Source organism: Gouania willdenowi, chromosome 6 (genome assembly GCF_900634775.1).
Source record: "Gouania willdenowi chromosome 6, fGouWil2.1, whole genome shotgun sequence".
Lineage (NCBI taxonomy): Eukaryota > Metazoa > Chordata > Actinopteri > Blenniiformes > Gobiesocidae > Gouania > Gouania willdenowi.
Genome location: NC_041049.1, coordinates 69,190,665 through 69,213,060, shown reverse-complemented (window position 1 = coordinate 69,213,060; position 22,396 = coordinate 69,190,665). Strand labels below are relative to the sequence as shown.

At 37.3% G+C, this 22,396-nt stretch overlaps 1 protein-coding gene across 1 annotated transcript in view; it reads right to left on the bottom strand.

Annotated features, from left to right (window-relative positions):
- Positions 1-20,415, bottom strand: part of lingo1a (leucine rich repeat and Ig domain containing 1a) — a 176,451-nt gene extending 156,036 nt beyond the window's left edge. Inside the window, exon 1 of the mRNA XM_028450776.1 lies at positions 20,098-20,415. The gene's annotated coding sequence lies outside the window, so the exon portion shown is untranslated. The remainder of the gene's footprint in view (positions 1-20,097) is intronic.
- Between the last annotated feature and the right edge of the window lie 1,981 nt (positions 20,416-22,396).

The following is a 22,396-nucleotide window of genomic DNA, read 5'->3' as shown; positions in this document are numbered from 1 at the left end:
GTTTAGGTTTTAAATCAGTATAAAAAAAACAACCACACTGTTTATTTGTTATTTTGATTTGGTTTTAAAACGGAACAACCAAAGAACGAAGGGTACACGCATTATTCAGGTAGTGAGTGATTGAATTATTTATTCATTTATTTATGGCATGTACCCGTAGGATTTTTAAAGTATTAAATAATTTTTACTATGTCAGAGTTGATTCTCCATACAGAATAATGGATATCAGTGATGTCACATAAAATGGTCACACCATATTGTGTTTTGCACTCACCAACGTCCACAATGAAGATGATTCACGGAACATAAAGTACTGAGTAGTTTGACATTAACTGTTTGTATTACCAGCAATAAGCAATACTGTTGGGGGCCGGCCTTGCCGCTAGGCAACCCAGGCGGCCGTCTAGGGCGCCATCTGCTGGAGCGGCGACAAATTGCACACGACCCAAAAAAAATAATGAATTAAAAAGGTATAATAAACATGAAACACACCGTTTACAATCCCTACACATGTTTTCTATTAATTAATTATTACTATTAAGTCCAGTTGTGTGAAGTTTTAAACAACATTGGAGAAGTTAGTGATTGTTTGTTCCTTATTTGTTGCTTACAAGCAATTTTCTGCCCATATTTATGGTATTTTATTGAATTTTCTTGGATTTATTTTACCTCTTTCATTGCATTGCCTTTTTGCATATGTAATTCTTGTTCTATTCTATATAATTCTATTGTGTTGTTTGGTTTTAAGATTTTTGTTACTGACTAGTAAAACCAAACAGGAAAGTAGAAATGTCCTTGCACTGAAACTTTTATATTTTATTTAACTTTTGATTGCACTCTTTCGCATTGCTTTTGGATGTTGCACCATTGTTGTTGTTCCCTCAGGACATTTGCACTATTATTATTTACTATATTATTCTATTATTCTATTTTTCAAAATAGGTTGTATGTTTCAGTGGTTTGTTGATTTACAGAATGGCATTGTTTTGTCTTGATATTACACTTTATAGAAGATCAATAAATAAATAAATAAATTAAAATAAATAAATAAATAAATACTATTTTTTATTTCTCTATTTTATTTTCTTGAGGGGGCCGAGAGTGTGTCGGCTCCTCTTGCCTAGGGCACCTAAAGACCTAAAGCCGGCCCTGCTCGGGGTTAAAAAAGCTAAATAAAATCTTCACTTGAAGGAAAATTAAACATTACTGACATCATGACCTCAAACAGACAGCACATAGTTACACTAGTCATTTTATTTTGTGTGGTGATGCTAGGATTGCCATGGCAGTTTTTAGCACCTAATGAGGCTTATATTAAAGTACCAGGTAGAAGATATGTTGTTTGTCTTATTATTCATATCTAATTAGTGGCTACCTTTCAATAGAGAGACTGGTAAAAGTCTCAGTGGCCGGTAGATAATGTTTTTAAAGCAACGTAACACTGTGGCAGGTGGCCAAAACATAGCAGGTGCACAAAACTTAAATTAGCAGCTTATTTATGCGTTGCCAGGTTTGTCACAAATAAGCTACATTGGGTAGTTAGGTGCAGTAGGCACTTCTTCCTGTGACACAAGGCATAAGAAGACATTGTTCAAAAATATAATCCCCAGAATAATACATTTCATTTTCCTTTGGAGCTAAGAACCAAATGGTGAATGTAACGGTACCAGTCCGTGGTCCAGTCATCCATTCCATTCTGTGAGGATCATTAGTATAGCCTATTTATTATGGTGTTCTCACGCATGGTTAAGACAGGCACAATAGGTCTTACGGTTAATGTGTGTGAATATCTGAATTAGTGAAACTCTTGTTATTAAAGAGTAACTGAACCTCAAGGTTTTGGCATACATGGCTCATTCCTTTTCGCAAACTCTACTCGCCACAGATTGCAGGTGATAGTTAAGCCGGGCTACCGTAGTCTAAACACCCTCGTTTTCTTCTTCTTCTTCTTGTGTACACTAGTTAAAATCACTACTACTCTGTTATTCATGAACGAATCAGGCTAAAAATTGGTAGCTATAATCTATGGATGTGCGCATCGACGCTCAGAGCTCGATATTTGATTTAATATATAAATGGGGCCCATTACCCTGTACGTGTCACAGGGCGCCAGGGGCCCCCATTTTTCAAATGACTACTCCTCCATTAGTTCTCGTTGGATCGTAAAGCAGTTTGGTATGAAGAATACTTGATGAATGAATATGATGAGACATTTGGAGCCCTTTCTTTAAAATAGGGTAGGGGGCCCGCAGCTCCCACCCCCCTATTTCCGGTAATTTCAAAATTTATGGGAACATAGTCATGTGATATATTGTTTGAAAGGTAATTCAACGTAGATTACGATTATGGCTCGCACAATTTGCTTAGGGGCCTGGAGAAATTTTAGGCAATTTTCATTTAAAGTTGTTTTCTCATTTATTTGTGAGTCAAATATTGCGACAGTTGGTGGTACCGAATCATTGACACATACCCAATATATGAATGAGGCCCATTACTCCATATGTGCCACAGGGGGGCCCCATTCTTCAAATGACTAATCATCCATTAATGCTCGTTGAATAGGGCTGTAATTTGACATGGATTTTCTATGAGCGGATGTCAAGAGCCTCTCAGAGACCATTTTGAAAGGGAGCGGGGACGAGGGCCCATCACCTTTTCCGGTATTTTCTAAATTTATCGGAACATAGTCATGTGATATATCGTTTCAAAGACAATTAACGTAGATTACAATTTTACGTTGCACAATTTCATTTGTTTTACTCGGTGGAAACGAGTCATTTCACTGAATTCTCGGGAACGCGGTACGTGCTATTTTTATAAGAGGGGCGGGGCTAACAGTGATGGTTCGTGATGTATGAAGCCATCAAAATGATACAAGCCACTATTCTCAACCAATAGTAAAACGGGATTTTAATAGCTGGGTTTCAAACCCAACAAAATACCCCAAGTTGAAATATTTTGACTAAAATGTCAAAAGCTGAACTTTGATCAATCAACAACACTACTTCATAACAAAAACTATTTGTTTTCAGCCACAAAAACATTTTTTGGGTCCAGTTACTGAACCAGAATCAATATTTTGATCCAGATCCTCCCCAAATGTAATAAAATCCTCTATGGATTAAGGTCTATCTTTGGTGCCAAAGTCCATGAAGTTACTTTGACGTAATTCTGCTAAAAAATTAATAAATAACGCAGAAGAAAATACTACCTTCTTGGTGGAGGTAAAAGTACTGCATGTGAGGTCCAGTCTTTCTGATTCTTTCTTAATAAATGTAACTAGTACCACAATTAGTCAAGCTATAAATATTTTAATGTGTTTCATAACAACACTCACCTTTGTTCCTCCATTCAGTCATCATATGTCAAGCTGAACCCCTTTTTACATCCTGCTAGTCTCTGCAGTGATAGTGATAAATGTGTTGTTTACTATGTACTGATCAGAAAAGATTGTGGGAAAAATATGAAAATGCATATGGTTGATAGTAGTTTGTTATCTTTGTCACTGTCACAGAGTATTTTTGTAAAATTGTGGTTTGAACTTCAGAATGTTTGTCTTTACGAAATAAAATCCAACAGAGAAAACTAAAAATGTGTTTGGCCTGGGTAAAAGGAATACCATATACTGCCAATATTATTATTGTTAAATAAAAATAGTAACTAGTTACCATATTAAAAAGACAGTTACTTTGCTGATAACTTGATTTTTTTAAAAAAAGGATTGCATTACTCAAACTCAACTCAAAAGCTACAACTAATGTTATTATAGAATAATTTCACTGCTGTTACTGTATGGAGAAACATTTTTACATTTAATCAACTTGACAATTTCTCATGTGCATTCACATCTATTTCTATTACGTTAACGTTTCTATGTTCCGTGAACCACCTGGTCATGCTATCATGCTAGTTAGCTGCCGTTAAAACAGACGACTCAACTGCAGAAAAGGCTGTATTTTTTCTGCCACGTGCACTGCTCTATTAATGTGTCCTGGTTTCCTCGTCCTTGGTTAAAATGCAGCTGCTGTTGTGTGGAGTGTAGTGGTTTGGTTTGAATCACTTTGAATGTGTCCATAAATTGTCCTTTAGCAACTAGCTTAGATTATGCTATGCTAGATTATTCCATGCTGTGGAATGCGTTGTGCCCTGGTTTTTGTAGCCAAAAGTGTTTTAGTTTATTAATCTATGTAAAATGATCACAGTCATGCACCACAAAGTAATGGTAACCGAGTAAATTTAATTAAAAAGTAACGCAAGAAATAACTTCAACACTGTATACTGCTGATAATTTTTTATTTAAAACGTATTATTTTAGATGTAGTCAGCCGCAAGCCCGGTTTTAAATAAATGTATAATTCCTCCAAAAAAAATAACCAGCTTTGGAGATGTTCTTTTTGTTTCAGGGGTTGAGCTGGAGTAATAGTCAGTGCACTCAAATCAATTCTATTGAAGGCAAAATTATGGTCAAATGGATTTTTGAAGCAGCCCATGGGGTTATAAAGTTGATGTATATAAGAATGGCTGCAGATGATCAGTATTCCGTGTGGCACACCTGCTCAGCCTTCTAAACCACAGCTGACATTTAATTTGCAACCAAAATGAGCTGAACTTTATATGAAAAGGGTCATTTTACAGCTATAATCAAGTGCCCCCTCCATATTTAAATTCACAGCTCTACTGTACAGGAGGTTGCTATATTCTGGAGGTGTTTGATTATTGAAGTATAGCGTCATGAAAGTGGTGACATCATGATGAAACTTGTGGAGACTTGTGTTTCTGACACACACACGAGCGAGCTCGTAAAGACAACCCATTGACTTTTTTTTGCCTCAATCATTTTGACTTCGATTCCAGTTCAAACGGAACGCTGTGGCAGGATAAAGAGATGTGTAATGAAAGGAGCAGAGAGAGAACACAATCCTCATGGCGTAGAGAGTAGAAGAGAAGAAACAGCATTTGATCTATTAGTGTGGCTGGAGAGTTTACGCTGCATGATTGGTCGTGTGGTAGTTACCCTTCTAGCAGCTAATGAAAAATATGTGAAATGTGATGAAAGTGCCTCCATGTGGGTAATGGATCTTTTATGGCCTCATATTGGCATTGTTTCCTCTCAACAATCGTATTACAATCAAACAGGAACAAACCTTTTAAAGAGGAAGTGAACCTCAAAACCACTTTTTTTCTGCTGAATGATTGATTCTAGTTAAACTCTTTATATTTTAGTCAAAGCATTTATATTTGGTGTATTTTATTGTAGAAATGTAATGTATCTCTTGTCATTGGTGAATCTCAGTTCATAATTAACCAATCTTCACTCAGTTATGTTTGGCTCCTTCCTCGATTCATTACCCCACTGAGTTTCATCTGGATCAGATCCCGATTGTGCATTTCATCGCAATTTTTGGGGAAAAAATGTGGCTGTCCATACATTTGGACGTACGGTATTATTATTAATGGGGATAGAATTTTTCTTCCAAGCCTTTAAAAGTGTGAATAATAACGGTGACATGATCAGGATCACTGATGCAGATAACTGCCACTATCTGATAGAGGATATTTGGCGCTTGGCGGAGGTTTTGTGCTCTGGGTGCTATTGTTACGAATGATATTGCTGACTTTTTTGTTGATTGTATCGATATTTTGGCAAACCACTGATTACATCTGCAATGATTGTCCACATGTTTTTCCTGGAAAACAGTGTATAAAGACTCAAACATACTCGTGTGGGACCTGCGCACAACGGACTCAGCACGGACTGTGCGCTCTCCTCAGAGCTTATATACTTGGGCACACAGCCGCGTAGTCCCATGATTCTTAGCGCTTCTCTGTAGTCCTTGTACTCCTGGGACGTGTTTTAAAGGTCCTATTTCATGCTATATTAAGACATTCCAAAATCAACTACAGTCACATATGGATAATATTTTACATTTTGCAAAATAAAATACTAATATGACTTATTTTCTTTCAACTCGGAAGTTGAGACGCACGGTTTCTCGGAGCGCCGCCTCTCCCCGTGTGAGGGCTCCCATTTCATGACGTAGCCTTAGAGCCCTGACAGCATGGGCAACAGACACGCCCACCACACTTTGTAAGCAGTTCCAGAGAATGTATTTCACATATAAAAACAAAGAAGTGAGTATGGCTAACATTTGGCTAGAGGCTTATTTCCTTACGGCTGTGTCCTTTCCATCAGTGGGTTTCACGGTGGGAATCACTCCGGTTTGAAAAGGTAATTTACTGGACAATCCACTTTAGAACTGGCCAAGGTTCACCAAGCAGTCTTCTGTAAAGTGACGGTCACACACTAACGGATGCTGGTTGGTGAGTCGCGTGCTTCCAGAGATCAATTCCAACCACTCCTAGCGAGTTGACGCTTCTTTAGGAAGGTTGAACAAATTCCGAGGACTTCGCTGTCGAACACACATTTTCGGTTACCAGACATTATCGTTTGGTACAAAAACAAAAACCGTTTCTTTTCCCTGTGCAGACTGATGTTCTTCGGCACGCTTGCACCAGAGAGAATGGGCGTGTATGTTCACTGTGGAGGCGTGGCACCAGCAACACGCACTTCCTGGAGGGGGCGGTTCAGACTTCTAGCGATGTCACTAGAATTTGAACCGCTCATTTTTCAGAAGCAGACAGAGAAGCAGCTCAGAGAGCAGGATTGTTGAGGATTTCTCAGAGACACAGGAAGGAATCCCAATACTACTTTGGGAGTGTTTTTTGATAAGGAATTAACAAGGTTAAAATCTCAAAAAAGTTGATTTGCATGATATAGGACCTTTAAAGGTGTCGCTACTGTCGTAGCTTGTCTAAATCTCTCCTGCTCTGTTTCCCAGATGGATGAAATACAGGTCGGTGTTACATTTAATGGAGGGTCGATACAATGTCGAGCAGTGTTTTGTGTGACACCAACTGAGCAGAGAAGTCAGTGCGGGAGTAAAATCTGAGCTTTGCATTTAATTGGCCCCGCGGAGTCCGTGAGGAGCCTGCATGGATTCTGCTTTGCGGGTGTACGACCGAGCATGTTTGAGCCTTTAAGTAGCACTTCTTTGATCGTTTCCCCAACATATTTGCAATAGACTAGATTTTAAAAAGAGTTCTAGAAATCCTGATAATGTTTTCACTCTTATAGTGAGTGTACAACCGTGTAACTTTTCACTTATATCATCTTCCTACTGTCAACCTGTGCCTATGCCTTTTCAAATGCGTTGTAAGTCTCTGCAGTGAAATGCCTCCCTGAACCCAGAGAGGCTCATCCTGTAATAATACTACCCAAGCCCCTTGATGGAGAGATCACCAGTGCCACTTACCTCTCTGCTCTGTGGGTCTTTTTTCCAATTTGGCTTAAGTGTGAAAAGCTCACCTGAGCCTGGCCCACTTATTCATTACAGCTCAAGCTGAAGGGTGTAGATACAGAGGAACCTTACACTACCAGCACCTCTGCCATCTGAATACTCTCGCTCCAAGTCCTGCCAACCTCGGCGTCTCCCTGCTGGAACCGGTGATGAATAGTAATGTAGAATTAATGCCCGGCTGGGAGGATCACTTGGCCCAACTCGTAAAGATACTCAATTACCAACACGTGCTAGCAACGTGTGTTATGGTGTAAGCAGTGGTTCTCAAACTTCTTAGGCTCAAGCACCCTCTTTCTTTTACTTTTGAATCCAAGTCCCCCTTTGTCCGATTACAACGTTTTACTCAGAATTCTGTGAAAAAAAAATATACACCATAATGAATGAGTGATAACACACATTTTAAAAAATCTAACTTCATAAATAAGTGAATGAAACAATATTTAGTGCCTCATGAATAGGTTTATTTCTAGTTTTTACCAAATATGGTCATCTCCCTCCTGATGTGGGACCGAGACTGACTCTTGTATTTTCAGTTCATGTTCTAATCGAAATAATTTATTATTGTGTGTTGTTGGTGTCATTTTGTGTATTTTGTTGTTGATTGTTATTATTATTATTCAGTATGTTTTTCTCTTATTTTGTGTTTTTTGGACGTTTTTGTGCGTTGATATTATTTATCAGGGGTGCCCAAATTCTTTTCATTTAGGGGCCAAAAATGAATCGCGGTGGAGGGCCGCGGGCCAAAACTAAACAGTCAAGTTACAGTGCATGAAATGAAATATGCCAATAATGTAACTGTGAAAAGTAAACACTTAAGGTAGTTTTGTGTTTCATGGCAAAAAATGATGAAACAGCTAAACATCTTCAAAGACAATTAGTACAATATAAATTCAACAAAATGGGACAAAACATACCTCGCCTATATGATCAAAACACTATATTTTACAGTGCCTTAAACAATCCTTTAAAACTCAAGAAAAAATGTAATTGGACATCAGCTTTAGATTTTTTCTTATTAATCACCGTACTGTATTACATTAATACATAATAAGTGCTATATAGAGTAAAGTAGGCCTACTATAGAGAGCAGAACATGCTCCAAAAAAATAAAAAATAAAAATAAATATATATGTATAAAAAAATGATAATAAAATAAAATTTTCAAATATGGGCAACGGGACAAAACCAGTCGCTTGCGGGTAAACTTTGGCCCGCGTGTCCCAAATTGGACGGCCCTGATTTAAATTATTCTAGTGTGTGTGTTTTTTTGGTGTTGTTTGGTTGATTCTTTGTGTTGTTTGTGATGTTTCTCAGTTATTTTTGTGTATTTTGTGGTGATCTTATGTATTTTTCTCTCATTTAGTGTGTCTTTGTTGTTGTTTTTGTGTTGCTGGTCATAGTAAGTATTTTTCTCTCTTAGTTTGTGTATTTTTGGAGTCATTTTGTGTATTTTGTTGTTGTTTGTCTGTTCCTTTTATTATTCAATTCTCTTATTTTGTGTGTTCTTGTTGTCGTTTTGTGATTTGCTGGTAATCTTTACTATTATTATGATCATTTTTAAAAAAAAATAAATATTATAAAACCCCACTTTCATTTGTTAATTTTCCCCTCTTTCTAATTTGAGAAACACTGCTGTAGATACAGGTAAAAGCTACTTTTGTAGTCTACAGGTGGTTTGATATCAAGGTTGTAAGTGTAAAATGTACTGCATTAAACTTTCCTAGAGTTGCTTCCAATGAAGAGAGTGTGACTGTCATTTTGCTGAGATTTCACTACAGATATGACAGACTAGAAGAGACGATCTGTCAAAGAGGTTTTTTATACAGTGTCCCATAGGAAGTCTGAAAGGGAAACACCATTATTAGGTGAACAGAGTAAATCTGAGGTGTGCAGTTGAAACATCAGTCACATGTGAGTTTGAGACAGTCAAAGGCAGGATTACAGCAAAACACTCAAGTAGGAATAAACGTGGTGATTGACTCGGTGTCAGGGTTTGCACGGAGCACAGGTGCATTTGTTTTACTGATTAGGCTCATGCTTCGTAAAGTACTACAGCAGGAAAATACTGTGATTGGATGATTGTAGAAGGCTACATACTAATGAGACTGATAGTGGTGTTTAACAGCCAGACGACTCAAACAGCTGCATTACAAATAACTGGAGATTGAGTCTTTGACGCACACGTGATACAACAAACGCAATCAGACACAGTCACGTTTAAATGAGCTGTTCTCTTAATCAGTATTTAAGCTGCCAGAAGCTGTGTTTCCATTACCCTTGGAAATGCACAAAATCTAAATAGTGCAATAAAAACTGGTAATGGAAACACCTGTTTTTGAAAAAACAGTTAAATATCGCAAAATAGTTTTTACGCTTTCATGAGGAGGAATTTCAGACATTTTGATATTGAAATGTGTCGCAAAAGCGCTATGGAAACACTTTTACCGCAATTACACGTCACAGAACGTGACGTGCCTGGTCACATGACCACCTCTCCCCAGGTAAACATGGCGCGGTACGTGCAGACAGAAGAGGAGACAAGGACTTTTCTTAGTATTACTTAAAAATTATTACTGCCACATTAATAATAATGCTTTGGATTTTATATAATTCTTTATCATAGACAATCAAAGCGCTTTACAGAATTAAGACATTCTTTCACTCCACACTTAGCGGTGGTAAGCTACTATTGTAGCCACAGCTTCCATGGGGCAGACTGAGGCTGCCATAGTGTGCCTTCGGCCCCTCCGACCACCACCAACACTCACTCACACACTACATTCAAACTAGGCAATGTGGATGAAGTGCCTTGCCCAAGGACACAATGACAGATACTACTGGAGCGACTGTCCTTCACTGTGGCACCTAGAATTCTCAGTGGTCTCCATCCAACCACTAACCAGGCCCAGACCTGCTTAGCTTCAGAGATCTAATGAGATCGGGCAATGACAGGCTGGTATGGACACATGAAACAACAAATGAATACAGAGTGTTATAAGGAGGTTTAGAACATCCGTCTTTCTGCAGCGAAGTCACACAGGATGAGATTTCACGGGAGTTACAAGGCTCCGGCCCAAAACAACCTTCAATGGAAACACGTTCAAAGCGCAATTATACTTTGTTGACATTTAAAAATGTCACTTTTATTTTGCAAAAATGTGTAATGAACCCAGCATGTGTTTATTGTTTAAATGAGCTTTTCTCTATTTAAACTGCCCATACATTCACTTTTTTGTTTTATCATTGATCAAAAAATCTTGCAAAAATTATCATATTTAAAATTTTCGGCAAAGTTCTATGCATTGCATTGTGGGATGTGGAGTCCAGTAAACGGATACTTACTGTGATTTCACGTATTTCTTCACCAGACAAAAAATGTCAGCAATTCCCTTGGCTTCATTTCTGCTCTAGTTTGCTCCCAGTATTCCCTGTGATCCCCTCACTCTGCAATATGTATTTATTTTTTATCAGATGAATGATTTAAAAAGATAAAGACAATTATGTTTTGAGTGAATTCTGATTTATTTCGGTTTTTATCTTATTTTCTGTTGGGTTAATGATTGCCAATGTTGTGTATTGTCATTTTATCCATTTTTAATATGTATAATTAACAATTTAAAACACCACAAAACAGTCATATATTTAAATGTGTACTATTAAAGTATTTAACAAATATTGTATGGTCGGTTTATCACGTCCCAGCAGCTGTGTCGTAAGGAAGGACTGTAGTGTTGCAAACGTTTCTTGCATTGCATTGTGGGATGTGCAGTCCCGTAGACGGATGCATAGTAAGTGTTTTTACTTTACTTTTACCTTGGTTTTTACCAACAATATGTTTTTATCTGATAAAAAATAAATAAATAAAATCGCCATGCAGTTTTAAAATGTCTAAAATCTTCATAAAAGTACAATTTTCAATCTGATCCCAGTACCTGTGCACGTAGTTTGATAACAGTTGGGTGTGTTGAGGCAGGCAGGCATCTATATCTGCTGAACTGCAGCCCTCCAGGACCATGATATCAATAAGTTTAATAAGTATCAATGACATTGGTACGTACTCATACAGTCCCAATGGACACCACTAAACCCACTATGAGAACCACTAATCTAAAGCACATTAGCACTTCCTACTTATCTTTAATACACTGCTAAGGGGTTAGACAGACGTTCTCTTATATCTGTGTTCCTTATGACCTTAATGCCTAATAGACAGTGTTCTTTCTCTCTGAGTGAATAGACACTGTATACAATTCTCTCATCAATTATTATATTTCTATACTGCTAATATCTGAAGAAAACCCCAGAGCAGTAGTGGTTCTCAAACATTTGTTGACTCAAGTACCCACTTTCTCTTACTTTTGAATCCAAGTACCCCCTTATGTCCGTCTATAGATTTTGTTCAGAATTCTGTAAAACAAAAACAGAACATAAAGATGGAATGAATGAGTGATATACACACATTTAAAATAATCTCATTTTGTAAATAAGTGGAATAAAACAGAATTTAGTGTCTCATGAATTGATTTATTTCTTCAGTTTTCATTATTTATTATTATTCATCTCCCTCCTCATGAATCAAACACAGACCCCCACTATTTTCAGCTCATATTTTAATCAAAATAAATTCTATCATCATTTTGTGTTGTTGGTATTATTTTAATTATTCTCTCTCAGTGCATGCACTGTAAACCCAAACGTTCAAGTAATTAAACAGATTAATTAGTTTATACTGAAAGTGATAGGAAAAGTTCTACTAATTTCATTATGTCAATAAGTTGGTGTAACATGTTCTTCCTTTTTGAGTAACTTTAAATAATTCTTTTTTGAGTAAATGGAAGTATTTTTGATTATAAGTAGCACAACTTAAAAACACAAATTAAGTACATCTTAATAGAATTGTGTAATCACATGCTAAGAATGATAAAGTCCTATTGATTCAAATAAGAATTATTTAGGAATAAATGTAATTCATATAACACTTTAATTTAACTGTTATCAAAAAGTACAAGTAGCGAGTCATTCAACCTTTTTACTTAAGTTGTTGAAAATATTGACTTTTAAGTTAATCGATTGCCTCAATTTTTTAGAGTTCTGGTAACTTATTTGGGTTTATACAGTGTGGGGCGGATTCACAAAGATCTATATTAAAGGATGTTAAACCAGTTGCTTCGTTAAATCCTTTAGTGACGCAGTTTCCTCACCTGCTGCGTAGAATTCACTAAGATTGTAGCAATGATTAGTGCACGTGCAGAACTGGTGCAGACCACCCTTATTTAAGTGAGCGTTTTGCTCGTTCAACGTGGAGACATCAGTGTGCACAAGCACTGACATTTGAGGAAGTTAAATTTCTCTGTCTGCTGCACAAACATTTAATGATGTAGAAAACTAAAGAAACAAATACGAATGTTTTACTTTACTTTAAAACCTAATTATATTTTTCCCCCTGATTTAATGTGGGTGCTCCGTCCGGTCCTCTAACTTTGCTCTGATCAATGCATGCAAAACAGGCAGATTAGGACAGAAACCGTCCTATTGATCTACCATTAATCTGAGTTAATACAGTTACACAGTCTGTCAATCAGTCTGCATTCTTTGAATATGATCTACTGTACTGACCATCATCCAGCGCAGGTCTGAGCAGCACTGTCTTAGTGTTTTTGGTGTCATTGGGTTGTTTCTTATGTCATTTTGTATGTTTCTCTGTTATTTTTCTGTATTTAGTAGTTTTGTGTGTTTTTCTCTCATTTAGTGTGTCTTTGTTGTCGTTTTATGTGTCGCTGGTAATAGTATTTTCTCTGTGTGTCATTTTGTGTATTTTATTGTTGTTGTTTCTCTGTTTTTTTTATTATTCAGTATATTTTGCTCCTATTTTGTGTGGCTTTGTTGTCGTTTTGTGAGTTGCTCTCTAAGTACCCTCCTGTACTGCCATCGCGTACGCCTATGGGTACACGTACCCTCATTTGAGAAACACTGCCCGAGAGAATGTTGTGGCAGTAAAGGAGGAAAAGAAGCTGGTTGGTGTTTGCATTAACAGCAGGAGAAACATTGATGCTGATGATACACTGGCGAGAACAGAAATGCTATTGTAACATATTTGTGCCAGAGTAAATCCAAGGACTTCCTGAGCATTGTTCGTACAGATCACTGACTCTCGGCTCTCTTTGCTCCTCCTTGTTGCTTTTTTTTTACAATTTTTCTATTCAAAATCCAGCTGAAGAGGGTTTGCCTTTTCACAAGCTTCACAAAATAAGTCAGCTTTGTGCATTTTTGTAATACCTTGACTGAAAAACTGTGAATTGTGAATGCATACGCTTGTTACTAGACTTGAATGTGAAAACGAGGGGCAAAAGAGTTTGATAGAGCCAAAATAAAAGGGTATGACATGTACAGTATGTGGGAGGTGAAGGAGTGAAATATTGTCTTAATGTTACACTTCACATCTGATCCAGAAATAGAGCTGGGACTGTGAGTGCATCATCCATGGTAATTTGTGTTATTGGCAGCTTGATTTAGACTCTGCTCTCTAACAGTGATCAAAGTAGAGACGTGCATGCATTAAGGAATAGCATTCATTAAAAGAAGCACTTCTTAACCTATTTGTGTATTTGGTCTGGAAATCTTGCCTCATATTGATTAAACTACTTTTTACTGATTCCTTGTGAGATGTTAGCACATGACTCGTTGTTAATTTCTCATTTTCAGAATCAGAATCGTTTTTTATTGCCAAGTACATTTACAGATATTTCTTAGAATTTGTGCGAAAGAAAAATCAAAGCCCATATATAAAATAGAATTTAAACACAAAATGTACAAAGTGAGCATGGAATATACGTTTCAAGTCCAGTGAACATTAATGTAACGCATACTGAACAGTTTTTGGACTTAATATCCTCGGAGTTATGTCATTACGAATTAATTACACCGGAATGATCAGATGAGTAAATCCACCTTCCCAATAATTGAGGTTAACTTGCCTTTTTTATCAAAACAAAAGTTCGGATCTCTACAACCATGATTCTTGCTATTTTTTTTTTTTTTTTTGAGACATTTGGCATAAGCATCTGAAACTGCTTTCATACGATGTCCCCTCTCTAATGTGCGGCAGGCATCATATGATGTTTTCCAGCAATCAACTGAAAGTTTTCAAACTAGTTCCACATTGACTTGTGAGAATTCCCTGATTTTGGTCCAACTAGGATTAGACACCAGATGAATCAATAGAAGTTTGAATGACTTTACAGAAACACACGTACAGTATTCTCTCGATTTCTGGCCTCCTCTGAAGCATGACCAGGCAGCAAAGGTAACCAGAGTTCAGGTGCAATACACCTCTTAACTTCCTCTTTTCCACAATTACAGTAAAAAAAACTCAAAATCTGGTGCGTTCATGTGATTGTGCTTTTTTAAATGAGCTTTAGTTTTCTTTAGTAAGTTTTTCTTAAATAGGATTCATAATGACCTTGATCTTATCCAATTACAAAATACCTTTATATGATCAGGGTCTAGAAAGTTGCTATGTTGTGTCCTTTATTAGATGATCACAAATGAACGGTCTGGTGTGTGTGTGGTGCAGAGAGGATGCTGTGCACGGAGATCCATGGATGTCGCTCAGGACGCAGCGCTCCAATGAGCTCTTTCTCTCCATGTTTTGACCGGAAAACTCTCGTGTTGAGTTGATGTCAGGAGCGTCAGGCCAGAATCAGCTGAGCCCTGCTCAGTAGATCATCTTCAAATGGTGCTGATCGGCTGATTGACAGACTCTGTTGCTGTATTAACTCAGATCAATGGCATCAATAGATCAATAGGACGGTTTCTGTCCAAATCTGTCCAAAACAGAAGTCCACCCGCCTCCAATTGAACTTCCTCAAATGTCATTTTGTGCTTCTGTGCACTCATCGCTCCGTGTTGAATGAGCAAAATGTTCATCTAAATAGGACGGTCTTAACCACGTTTACACGTGTAGCTATAAGGGCCGCATTGTTAGTGACTTCCCTGCAGCAGGTGAGGAAACAGCGCCACTAAAGGATTTAGGGACGCACTTGGTTTACCAGCCTTAGTGAATCCACCCCTTAGTGTTGTCTTACCTGTAGTAACCATTCGTTTGTCAACTGCTGCCTATCAGATGCTCCACGGCACACGTGGATACCCATGCTGACGGGTTCCATCCAGTGACAACTTGCTGGGTCGGGTGGGCTGAGTTGCGTGTTTGCTTTGCGTTATCCCACAGAGAAAAGTATAGAAAATGTCGCTGATTTTCCAAGGTGTTGGATTGTGTCCTTCTGCACATAAAGACCTTCCCAACGCTGGCTCACCACTAAGGACACTATTAACTGTGAATTGCTGTAACTAATTTGCCAACTTAATTTCATGCATCATGGTAAATCATTAAACCACATCGGTAATAACCATTATTTGCAAGAATGGCCTTTAGAATGACTGACTTGAGAGTTGAGGTGGGGGAGGGAAGAAATTAGTTGTTAATTTCTCATTTGGTGACGGGTAATATCAGTGCTACTTGGCAGTAGGTGGAAAAACATTCACAGGCAGTCTGACTCACACTTGGATGAGAGTCACCCACTGCAGGATGAGTAGCTACTGCAGCCAAACCGGAAGGGAATTACTCCAGCCACCCCCCCCCCCCCCCAGAAAAAAATTATATTTATATATCCTGTGTTTATGCATCAGTGTTTGTGGGTTTGATAGAGTGGGAAAGAGAAACACACTGACCCTGAATCAAAGTGATTGATTAGCTCTGAATAACCTGATTCCTTCCTTTAATCCCTCCAAAGCTCAATTTAAACAAATCCATAATATTTATATTAAAAACCTAGAACTCCCTGCTGCATCAGAAATTATAAATTGGTACAGCAAATTTAAAAAAAAGTAACTGAGAAAACCAATCATCATCCTGCTTTCGACATTTTGCTCATGCTGTTCATAATAATATTTTTTCCACGCTCAAGATCTTGATACTGCTCCTGTATTTCTTTTGGAAATAAATGTCTGAAAGAGAGTCAGTACAGGTCTACACAATGTGGGGTAATTTGATTTTTTTTCATTATTTTTCCATCTTTTATTGCTCTAGTATTTTTTCCCTGAAAATGGAGGAGATGTGATTAATATTGACGTATTTTACAGGAAATGCAGCCAGGCATGTAAAAGATGAAGGACTTGGTCCATCCATAACAGGGTTGGGCTCAATTACAATAATGTTTTCAATTACCCATGTTCAATTACAGTTCAATTACGATTACAGTGACCAGCATTTTTTCCCCAATTGCAAATAAATTAGAATATTTTTTTTTTATCCCAATTATGTTCAAGTTACAAATAATCACAATTACTAAACCTAAAATAAATTAAAAATCCTAATAAAAGCATTTATTATGATGAGAGATCTTAAATCAGCTGTAAAAAAACATTAAAAACAAAGTCTATCATCTAATTTCTGTCCTATATATTGGTTACCTTGTTAGGCTTCCTAATCAATGAAAATATAGGTTTTAATAATTTTAGTGTGGGCGTCTGAGCCTTTTTTTTTGTGTCAGAATAGCCTTAGATTTTAATTATTTTTAATGGTAAAATGTGGGAAAGCTTGATATGAAATATATTTTAAAAACTGTGTACATACGTGTAGCACTGTACATAGAACTGTAACATGGTTCTACAGTTTTGCATTAAATTATAATTAACCATTTTCATAAAATTGTCATGACAATTACAATTACAAAGTCAATTATCTGAACTCAATTACAAAATTCATTATGATTACAAAAGCAAAAGATTTTTTATTTTTTTTTAATTACAATTACAATTAAAGCAATACCATAATTGTAATTGATAATTAACTAAACGATTACAATTACAATTGACCCCAACCCTGATCCATAATATGTATGTTAAGTGTTTGGATTTATCCTCAGCCATTTTTTTTTTTTTACCTCCAACGACACCTTTTCTGCTACAAATGAGCACGAAACCTTTGTTCATCTCAACCCCGTCCACCTGCTGTCTGTCTGTCTGTCTGTCTGTCTGTCTGTCTGTCTGTCTGTCTGTCTGTCTGTCTGTCTTCTATCGATTCTGTTCCCATTTATTCCTCCTCTGTTCACTGAGAACATTCACAGCCCTAGAGTCTCTGTCAACCATACTTTTTTCATTGGATATCAAGATGTCCTTTCCTCCTTCCATTTTAAAATCCCTCTCGTCTCTGTAGAGTTTGTGAAGACAAAAGTGAGAGACGAATACAGAATAACAAGAGCCAATCCGGCATGTAGAGAGGACCCAAAATAGCAACTTGGCTCAATCATCTGCGTGTGTGTGTGTGTGTGTGTGCGTGTGCGTGTGCGTGTGCGTGTGCGTGTGCGTGTGTGTGTGTGTGTGTGTGTGCGTGTGCGTGTGCGTGTGCGTGTGTGTGTGTGTGTGTGTGTGTGTGTGTGTGTGTAAAAATAACAACAGATGTCTCAATGTTCATTTAAACTGATGGGTGGATACTTGGGTTCTTCCTTTGTGGAGGTTGCAGGTTCTCCCCGATGTTTGCATTGGATTTTCCTCGTGTACTCCAATTTTCAGAGGTGAAAGCAACGGATTACAGTTACTCACGTTACTGTAGTTGAGTTGCGTTCATTTTGCTTGTACTTAAGCACGTTTCACAATAAGTTAAGTAATTTGTTACATTTCTACACCCAACTGTTACTGAGTAAATTATTATTTTTTGTTTTAAAATGATCAACGGACACACGGAAACTACAAAAAAAAATGAAATGAGATGATCATGCAGACATCATAGCCCACCAATCAGATTAAACGTATATATAAAACAGCACTGAATGGAGGTTTTTCTCACAGTTTTAAAATTCATAAAGTCAGCTTTGTTTAGAGCCTGAGAATTTTTATTTTTTTAAATTGATGTAATTGCTGTTATTTTGTTTATAAAATAATTTTGACAAACCCTTTATTAAATACAGATGCCTTTGTGGAATATACATGAAGTTCCAGATTTGGTCTCTTCCATGAGATGTTTACTGTATACAAGGGACGCGTGGCAAGATTTATTACCAAAAATAAACATGGGGGCTGAAAGTAACTATAGTGACTTTTACTTTAAGTACTATGTAATTGAGCTACTTTTTACTTGTACTTGAGTATTATTATTTGCACAATCATCTTTGACAGTATCTGATACAAAATGATGGATTTTTCCAACATCCAGGGAACGTACAGAACTGACCTTGTGACTATCTACATGTGCAAACCTCCACCAACTACCAAATATCTTCTCTGGTATTTCTCTGAGTCACTGATCCTCATCATGGTACATCATCAGTTTTTGGGAAAAAATTTTCACCTCCAAATCGAAAATTTGTCATGAAATGATCAACCATCATCCGATCCAGATAACACTCGCTGGAATTATTGAGAAACCAACATGACAATTTCATAAAAATCGGTCAATTACGAACTTATGTGAATTTCTGTAATTGTATCAATAATATGGCTCAGGGTTGGGGTCAATTACATTTTTCAGTTTCATTTTACATTTCCAATTACCAATTTTTAATCACAATTAAATCACAGTTACAGTTACCAGCATTTTTTTTCCAATTACAATTAAATTACAATTATTTTTTATCCTCAGAAAGTCAATTATGATTATGTTTTCAATTATGAAAGTTCAATTACAATTGATCACTGAAATAAACAACCTAATCAAAGTTGACCTTTTTCTCGTGTTAGCTTTCTGTTAGCATCTCTTATGCTAACGGGTCCTAAATCAGCTGTAAAATACACTAAAAACTAATATCTATCATCTAATTTCTTTCCTATCTATTGGTTACTTTGTTAGACTTTATAATCAGTGAAAATATAGGATTTAATTATTGATTTATTTTTTTTAACAGTAAAATGTAGGAAAGCTTGATCAGAAACACATTTTAATAATTGTTAACTACATATGTAGAACTGTAACACATGGTTACCCAGTTTTGCGTTAAATTATAATTGACAATTTTTATAGAATTTTCATGGCAATTACAATTAGAAAGTCAATAATTGAAACTCAATTACAATTTAATTACAACTACGACAGTGACAGATTTTTAAAATTACAATTACACCATCATTGTAATTATATATCACACACGTGATTACAATTATAATTGACCCCAACCCTGAGAAAAGGGTTGTGTGTGTGTGTATGTGTGTGTGTGTTCATATCTTCCTTGCTGTAAAAACAATAACACGACTTCACGTTCTCTTAATCTATCAGTGTCGTCATCATTAAACAAGCCTTAGTCTAAGTAAACACTTCTGCTCTCTTTTAATAAAATGTATTTATATTAACTCTAATATCCAATGGTTATATTTTCTGCCAAAGGGTTTGATATGATGTTTCAAACCAACAATGAAAAGATGTGATTTTTCCACCCAAATACACGTGGCAAAGCTTCTAAGTGTATTTGTGATTAGGTGGGCAAGCATTCCATCAAAGCCACGTCGGCCCCACCTTGTCGCATCACACCTCAATAATCACGCATGCTCACACAGACCTATACATACAGACACATTTATCCTGTCCTCTGTTTGCTTCCTCCCTCCATCTCCTAAATAGCTGCTCCTGCCTCATTTAGCTGCATGTGCACTGCCTGCACCTGTCAACGTGATGTGAGAACTGAACCAGGACGGAAAGTGCAAAACACAAACAAAGCAACACATGCAAATAAAACACAGATCAGATTCCTACCAGAGACGTAATGATGGAAATCCAGGATCCAGACTGGTTGCTTTTTAAATCCAATATTCTAGTGTAAAGACCAAAGATTCCATTGAGATGTTGCACCCAAGAAGAGGAAACTGAGATTCTTTACAAAGACGTTAAAAATGGTGGTAAATATGCGTGAGGAGAGGGATGCGATATCCAAGTCCGAAGCACTTCAGGAGTCCTGGTAAGCTGCGAAGCCACACGTGTATACACACTGACACATGCAGTTCACATGGAGAGGCGCACACACACACACACACACACACACACATTGGTGAGGGAGGGAGTCTCTTCTGGAAGCTAGAGGGACAATCGTAAAGGGATGGAGAGAGAGACGGAGGAAGGGAGAGGATGTGGAGAAGGGAGGAGCTGCAGCGAGAGAAAAGAGAAGGAGAATGGGTGGAGGGAGTCTCTCCACTGCTCCTTATGTTTTCCTCTCAATCAGGATTGCAGTGTGAGCAGCACATACATCAAGAGTTAATGAAATGATTGCACTACATCCTGCATCTGGACACAAGTGATGCTGAACAGCTACATTCACGGATAAAAGTGGGAAAGAGCACAGAGTCAGCTGCAATCGGATTTGCTTGTGGACCCCAAACACTGAGCAATGCCTCCCTTTTGCTTGTGCACAATGCTGAGCCGATAAACATGCTGCAAAGATGGCTGAGTAAGATGAAATACACTGAGGCTGATGCAACGAGCTGATAACCAATGAGAAACACACGTGAAAAATGTCACCATATCAGCAGATTTCCCCAAATACCAACCACAGCTTTCCATGTGCTTGTTTTTATAAAATTAAAAAATTGTGGACAAACTGAATACAGCAAAAATGGGGAATCCTATACTGAATATTACTATAACGTTCTATGATAATAACAGATAATAAAACACAACGTCCCCTCACTTAAAAACCCTCGGCCTGACATTTGAAAAATCCTCAAAATATTAACTGTCACTGTTACATTGATTTGTTGAGACAAAGTTAAGCATTTCAGTAAATTTATAGTTGGAAATGGTTCATCCATTACATTTATAAAACCGGTAGAGGAATAAAACATTATTAAATATGATTACTCGTCGAATTTTATTACGCAGTAGTTTCTGTGACAAACACAAAGATACAAAATGTTGCCACTAATCTAAATCCCTGAGTGAATGTAGAAGGTACAGCAAAGTATCAAAGATGTGAGGCTGTCAATCATTGTCAAATAACTTATTTCAAACAAAGTTGACAGAAAAATGAGCACTTGAACACAATGTAGGGCAGGGGTGTCCAATTCCGGTCCTCGAGGGCCACTATCCAGCATGTTTTAGATGTTTCCCTCTTCCAACACACCTGATTCAAATGATCAACTCCTCATCCAGCTCTGCAGACGCCTGATAACGATCATAATCATTTGAATCAGGTGTGTTGGAAGAGGGAAACATCTAAAACATGCTGGATAGTGGCCCTCGAGGACCGGAATTGGACACCCCTGATGTAGGGTAATAATAACTAATGATCACAGCAGAGTTTACGTTTAGAAAAAATGATGTGACGAGTATTTTAACTTTACAGTTTGACCCACATCCCATCTGTTATCATTGAGGAGGTGGGGTTTATGACCTATACTACAGCCAGTCAGCAGGGGGAGCTCTAAAAATAAAAGCTTCACTCCACCGGGGAGCTTGTCCCGTCCATTCTTTTGACAATCTATATTGTGGGCCAATGAACTACATGTTGAAGTAAAACACATGGCTACTTAAGCATCTATTCTGATTATGAGTCAGACAAACACTGCTTCAATAACTGTACGTTTATCGCAGCAGCAGCAGCGTAATTCATAACTACAATCGGCTGTTTGAAACTCACCAGGGATCACTTTCTTCTCCTTCACACCTCTTTGACCACAAAATTAACCCATTTCAGCCATAGTTCTTCATTTTTTTTTTAAATATTGCATGAAGTCAAACAAGCGAGAACATGTCGACTCATCCCATGGGGCGATACAAAGTGTCTCCTAAAAATGACATGTTTGTGCTGCGCCACCATGAGCATTCTAAGGTGTGTTTTTCAATACAAAATACAAAACTACTCTCCGTTTCTAGCTCTTTGCCATTTTGTCATATGGTTATATTAGATACAATCTGTTGCGTTTTTCTTGTTCTTTTTTGACAAAAGCACAAAACTGTGCTTATATTTATTTGTACCTATAAAATTGTGCATGCAAGGGTTCATCTTCCCTCTTCAGACCCATTAGCTTTTGTGGCGTGCTAGCCATGTGCCCCATGTGCG